The sequence below is a fragment of the Lolium rigidum genome, chromosome 7 (assembly GCF_022539505.1).
Source record: "Lolium rigidum isolate FL_2022 chromosome 7, APGP_CSIRO_Lrig_0.1, whole genome shotgun sequence".
In the NCBI taxonomy this organism is placed as follows: domain Eukaryota; kingdom Viridiplantae; phylum Streptophyta; class Magnoliopsida; order Poales; family Poaceae; genus Lolium; species Lolium rigidum.
Genome location: NC_061514.1, coordinates 251,533,758 through 251,541,314, shown reverse-complemented (window position 1 = coordinate 251,541,314; position 7,557 = coordinate 251,533,758).

The window sequence follows — 7,557 nt, the reverse complement described above, 5'->3', positions numbered from 1 at the left end:
CTCTTAGGCATTAGGCAAAATTCAGTCATAATATCACAATTAGCATGAAGAGTTTGGTCACCTATGACAATTTTAATAGTAGGATTCCACAATGAAGGTTCAGAGTTCACTAAAACTTGATCAAGACGGTTACGAATATATCCATAATTTTCATTTAAGCGAGATGCACTTGTCTCAAGAGTGTTTAATCTATTATGAATGCTAATAAGGGATGAATCAAAGTTATTAGATGAATCATGTGATGCAACCAACTTCTTTATGGAATTAAAAGCTTTATCCCCATTACAATGAAGGAAATCTCCTCCCACTAGAGCATCTAAGGCATATCTATAGCGAATCATAAGACCAAAATAAAAATTACTAAGGAGCAAACTTAGAGTCATTTGAGGTTCAGTTTTACGATAAGAAGTAAAAATCCTGGACCAAGCATCTTTAAAACTTTCCTCATCCCCTTGTTTAAAAGTAAAAACTAATTCCTCAGGTGAAGAAGTAACAGGTACAGAGCTAGACATGATAACAAAAGTAAACTAAATGCAAGTAACTAATTTTTTTGTGTTTTTGATATAGAGTGCAAGACAGTAAATAAAGTAAAGCTAGCAACTAATTTTTTTGTGTTTTGATATAATGCAGCAAACAAAGTAGTAAATAAAATAAAGCAAGACAAAAACAAAGTAAAGAGATTGGGAAGTGGAGACTCCCCTTGCAGCGTGTCTTGATCTCCCCGGCAACGGCGCCGAGAAAAAGAGCTTGATGGCGTGTAACTCACACGTTCGTTGGGAACCCCAAGAGGAAGGTATGATGCGCACAGCAGCAAGTTTTCCCTCGGAAAGAAACCAAGGTTTATCGAACCAGGAGGAGCCAAGAAGCACGTTGAAGGTTGATGGCGGCGGGATGTAGTGCGGCGCAACACCGGAGATTCCGGCGCCAACGTGGAACCTCGCACAACACAACCAAAGTACTTTTCCCAACGAAACAGTGAGGTTGTCAATCTCACCGGCTTGCTGTAACAAAGGATTAACCGTATTGTGTGGAAGATGATTGTTTGCAGAGAAAACAGTAAAGAACAAGTATTGCAGCAGATTTGTATTTCAGTATAAAAGAATGGACCGGGTCCACAATTCACTAGAGGTGTCTCTCCCATAAGATAAAAGCATGTTGGGTGAACAAATTACAGTCGGGCAATTGACAAATAGAGAGGGCATAACAATGCACATACATGTCATGATAAGTACAGTGAGATTTAATTGGGCATTACGACAAAGTACATAGACCGCCATCCAACCGCATCTATGCCTAAAAAGTCCACCTTCAGGTTATCATCCGAACCCCTTCCAGTATTAAGTTGCAAAGCAACAGACAATTGCATTAAGTATGGTGCGTAATGTAATCAATAACTACATCCTCGGACATAGCATCAATGTTTTATCCCTAGTGGCAACAAGCACAACACAACCTTAGAACTTTCCGTCACTTGTCTCGGTATCAATGGAGGCATGAACCCACTATCGAGCATAAATACTCCCTCTTGGAGTTAAGAGCAAAAACTTGGCCAGAGCCTCTACTAATAACGGAGAGCATGCAAGATCATAAACAACACATAGGTAATAACTTGATAATTAACATAACATGGTATTCTCTATCCATCGGATCCCGACAAACACAACATATAGTATTACAGTATAGATGATCTTGATCATGTTAGGCAGCTCACAAGATCCAACAATGAAGCACAATGAGGAGAAGACAACCATCTAGCTACTGCTATGGACCCATAGTCCAGGGGTGAACTACTCACTCATCACTCCGGAGGCGACCATGGCGGTGAAGAGTCCTCCGGGAGATGAATCCCTCTCCGGCAGGGTGCCGGAGGAGATCTCCAGAATCCCCCGAGATGGGATTGGCGGCGGCGGCGTCTCTGGAAGGTTTTCCGTATCGTGGTTCTTCGTTTTGGGGTTTTGGGGTTTTCGCGACGGAGGCTTTAAGTAGGCGGAAGGGCAACGTGGGGGGCCACACGAGGGCCCCACACCACAGGTCGGCGCGGCCAGGGCCTGGGCCGCGCCGCCCTATGGTGGCGGCGCCTCGTGGCCCCACTTCGACTCCTCTTCGGTCTTCCGGAAGCTTCGTGGCAAAATAGGACCCCGGGCGTTGATTTCGTCCAATTCCGAGAATATTTCGTTACTAGGATTTCGAAACCAAAAACAGCAGAAAACAGAATCGGCTCTTCGGCATCTTGTTAATAGGTTAGTTCCAGAAAATGCACGAATATGACATAAAGTGTGCATAAAACATGTAGATATCATCAATAATGTGGCATGGAACATAAGAAATTATCGATACGTCGGAGACGTATCAGAGCTCGAGGACGACGCGAAGTGAATCCGGTCCCTGGTCCGGTCCGACCGGACTCTGCACCGGGCAATCCGGTGTGTGGTCCGGTTGACCGGGTTTGTCGAGAGAAAAGCTGAGGTGGCAAGTGACCAAGGGCCATATTTCGAAGAACACTATAAATAGGCCTTCTCCTACCTCTGAACAGTTAGGCACTGCACTACAAGCTGTTCTTGAGCTCTCTCTATCTTACTCCATTGCTAGAAACACCAAAAGCCTCAGATCTCCCTCCTCCTCCACCCAAACTCAAATCCCTCCGGGGAATCGTTAGAGGAGGACCCGATCTACTGTTCTACCAAGCCAAATCTTATTCCCCCTTGTATTCATCGAGAAGCTTGCTTCCTAGGGTTCCTTGGAAACCCTAGGTGGGAAAGAGGAGTCCGGAAGCATTCGAGCTGTGGATTTGCTCCGGGCAAGATTGTGAAGGTTTGGAGGCTACCTCAAAGTCTACCACAAGTGAGTGAGCTATTCCTTCGTGGGATAGGCTCCGGAGAATAGGGTGAGCCTTCGTGGCGTGGGGAATCCTTCGTGGGACCTCCACCCCTCCAAACGTGACGTACCTTGTTGCAAAGCAAGGGAACACGGGAATACATCCTCGTCTCCGCGTGCTATCGGTTATCTCTAACCGAACTCCTTACTTGTGATTTAACTGCCTGTGAGAGCCTTCGTGCTCGAGTTAGTTGTATCCTCATATAGGTTGCTTTACCTAGTTTGCATTAGGCTCACCTTTATATTCCGCAAAGCCTAATATTGCAAAGAAAGAATTGAAATCTGTAGAAACCTATTCACCCCCCCTCTAGGTTTACCATCTCTATACTTTCAGACGCCCCTACCGACGACTATTTCAGGCTACCGGTGGAGATGCTCTTAGAGGATGATGGGCTGACGGCACGGTTGGCAACGGGACAGACGGGATACGAACCGCTTTTGGATACACACGACAGCCGGCACCACGGGAAAGATCCAGCTGAACAGAGTCTAGTTCTGAACATAGATAAGGTTGCGAGAAAAGAGACTCATAAGCGGCCCGACTAACATTTTAGCTCTAAAAGTAGGGTAATAAAAGGTTTAGCTAATGGAGAAATTGACTCTTTCAGGACCAACAAGTGTAAATCATGTCAAACCTAAAACCGATCAATATCCAACCGACCAGATTTGAGCTCCTCTTAGACTAGCTCCAATGGAAGTATCATAGGTAGTATCATGCATGCTATGTAGGAAAAAAATCTTATGTGGCACATCAATTAATGAGGAGAGAGGTGATACTAGTATCATAGGTAGATACCGTATCATAGCACGTAAAACTAGAAATTTTAGTGGCAAACACATCATGTACACATATTTGCATTGAGATTCTACAAAACTGATTCATGATACTATGGATTTATTTACTTAGTTGTGCAACCTGGATTTATTTACTTAGTAGTGAAGATTCAATCTACTCTTTCTATTGACAACACTAGTATCACCGTTGTGGTTCATGTTAGTAGGTAGATTGGATCTTACTCGAAAACCCTAAACCACGTAAAATATGCAAACCAAATTAGAGGCGTCTAACTTGTTTTTGCAGGGTTTGGTGATGTGATATGGCCATGATGTGATGATGAATATGTATGAGATGATCATTATTGTATTGTGGCAACCGGCAGGAGCCTTATGGTTGTCTTTATATTTCATGTAGTACTGTTATTTCAAAGTAGTTGTAATAGTTGCTACATGTGGTGAACAACCATGAAGATGGCGCCATGGACCTTGACGCTACGCCGACGATGATGGAGATCATGCCCGTTGATGATGGAGATCATGTCCGTGCTTTGGAGATGAAGATCAAAGGCGCAAAGACTAAAGGGCCATATCATATCACATATGAATTGCATGTGATGTTAATCCTTTATGCATTTTATTTTGCTTAGATCGCGACGGTAGCATTATAAGGAGATCCCTCACATTAATATCAAGATAATAAAGTGTTCTCCCCTCGTATGCACCGTTGCTACAGTTCGTCGTTTTGAAGCATCTCGTGATGATCGGATGTGATAGATTCTACGTTCACATACAACGGGTTTAAGCCATGTTGCACACGCGGAAATACTTGGGTTTGCTTGACGAGCCTAGCATGTATAGACATGGCCTCGGAACACAGAAAACCGAAAGGTTGAACACGAGTTATATGGATGATATGATCAACATGTTAATGTTCACCGTTGAAGCTACATCACCTCACGTGATGATCGATTTTGGTATAGTGGATATGGATCGTGTACCACTTAACAACTATGAGGGATGTTGTATTAAGTGGGAGTTCATTAGTAATTAGATTAAAATATGAACGTATTATCATGAACATAGTCTGAATAGTATTTTGAATTAATTTGTAGAATTGGCATCCGTTATCTACCATGCGCTAGTCTTGTGATTGAGATAGAAATACTGTTAAATCTGACAAGTAACTTTACGGACTGGTATCGTATTGTTAAAGAATCAAGAAATGATTAAGTCCTATTGCAAACTTTTAGTAAACCTTACATTGCTGATTCAAAGAACAATGGTTTCAATAAGTACCTAAAATCGTCTTGTCTCCGTGAAACTTGAAGTTCAAATCCGTTTGAAAAGTAAGGAGCTGAAAAGTTTGTTTTCAGAAATAAGCAAGGTATGAGATATATGTGATATCAAAGACCTTATTGCAAGATGATAGAATATAATTTAGTGAGACTACATAAACTCATAAGTTTTATGAGAATTTACGAAGGTTGAAGACGCCAGGCGTCCCAGTCCTCCAACTAAGTTGGGCACTAACGATATTCGCATATCCATGAAGTGATCGTCCTTAGTATGCACCGTTGCTAAGACTCGTCGTTTCGAAGCATCACGTGATGATCGGGTATTATAGATTCTACGTGTGCATACAACGGTTGCAAGCCAGATTTGCACATGCGAATACTAAGGTTAAACTTTACGAGCCTAGCATGTACAGACATGGTCTCGGAAAGTCGTCATTTGATGGATAAAAATTATGAGTGAAATTGTTCATCACATTAAAAGGTTACTAATAGTGAAATCTGGAACACTTGTCATGTGATGATCAACTTCAAAGTAAGAACCTCAAGGTTATTGGTATTTGACCAATGGACCTAGAAGTTATTGAAGGTGAAGTATTTTCTGAGAATGAGGAAAGCTAAAAGAGAAACTACAAAAGATTTTTTGGCAGAAAGGAAGAAAAGACTAGAAAGTCTAGCTCAGATGTATATAGATGATATACATGTTATGGATGTATTCCTTGTTTGGTCACATAATGAAATTCTTGGGTATAACTACCATATTGGTTGGTATGAGATGTCATATAATACAACGCAATACAAGAATACAATGGTCTAAGTGACTAATAAGGAATATGGTAATAATGCACGTCTGGAACATAATAAAGTGTTATTATGTTTGTCGTTGGCATTCTACCTAGCCCTTAGGATTTATAATAAAGAACTTAATAATTGTTATTTTGCTATGGTCAAATGAAGACAATGAGTTGTTCAAATTATGACCTTACTCCATGTACGATGGATAAGTTATTATAAATCTTAATGGTGAAACACACATACATAACACTGATGCTAATATGCCGTAAGGCAAATGATTTGAATTCCACTTATTTGTGGAACCGCCATTTAGGTCATGTTGGAAAGGAACACATGAAGAAACTCCATGCAAATGGATTTTTGGAGTCATTTGATTTTTGAATCATTTGGCGCTTGTAAATCGCTTCTAAAAAGAATGACTGAAATACCGAAATACCGTTCATAGGCCAAGAGTTGAACGGGCATATAACTTAGTGGAAAGATACATGATGATGTATATGGTTCACTGGGCATAGTTGTGTGCGGGAGATTCTTCTACTTCATAAAAACTTCCAACAATGAATTGAGTATATATATGTGGATATATTTATTCGATAAGAAAGAAGTTTGAAACATTTGAATGGATTCAAATAAATTTCAGCATGAAGTGGAAATCATCGTAATAGAAAAGTCAAATATCTATGATTGGATCATGGTGGAAATATTTGAATTACGAGTTTTAGCGAACATCTAAGAGAGTTATGAAATTGTTCTACAACTCACGTTTCTTGGAGTATCATATTGATGATAGAGTATCCGAGAGACGTATCCAAATCTATTGGATTAATGATGAGATAAATTGACGCCATTATATTTTTGTGGATTATGCTTTAGAGACTACCGCTTTTACACTAAATAAGAGCATCATCATAATCCGTTGAAATGACATCATACGAGTTATGGCATGGGTATAAACCCTAATAGTCCTTTCTTAAATTTTGGTATGCATAGCATAAGTAAATAAGTTTACAACCAAAATCGGATGAATGTCTTTGTTGGTTATCCCAAAGAATTGATTGGGAATTTCTCCACTATGGAGACAAAGACAAAAGTGTTTGTCGATGTTTCTTACTTATTTCCAACAAATTATTTCTAGTGAAGTATTTGAGTGGGAGGACAATGGAACTTGATAAGGTTTATGAACCTGAGCATGATGATCAGAGTAGCACAGCATCAGAAATGGTTCTGGAAGCGGCCACGAAGATCATAGCTCCCATGTTTACAAAGTGTTATAGTCATGGAGATCAAAGTACCTATTTAATCTTGTAGATATGGTTTACTTTGTGATTAAATAAATAATTTGTGGACAAAGGATTGTTTTTGAACAATGATAAACCAACTACGTACAAAGAAGTTATGATGGGCCCTGACTCCGTTAAAATGGCTAAACGCCATGGAATCCAAGATAGGTGAATACTTTTTGAAAGTAAATAGATCTATAAAATTGATGGACTTGGATAGGAATATCCTTGAAGAAGCTCGACTTGTCGAAAAGTTGTTTACGACAAACTTCAAAGAGTTGACTACGATAAGATTAGATCTTCCGTAGCGATGCTTATAGTCTATGTGGATTATTCTAGTAGTCGCTACATATTTCTTTTATGAGATATGCTAGTAGGATGGAAAAATACATTACTTAACAGAAGTGTGTATTAAAGGTGTATACAAGATACAACTAAAGAGTTTTGCTGGTCCGTGGAATACTAGATAGGTATACAAACTTCAATTAGATGAAGTGATTATCGCGGAGTTGGAATCTTCACCGGATGAAATAGTCAAA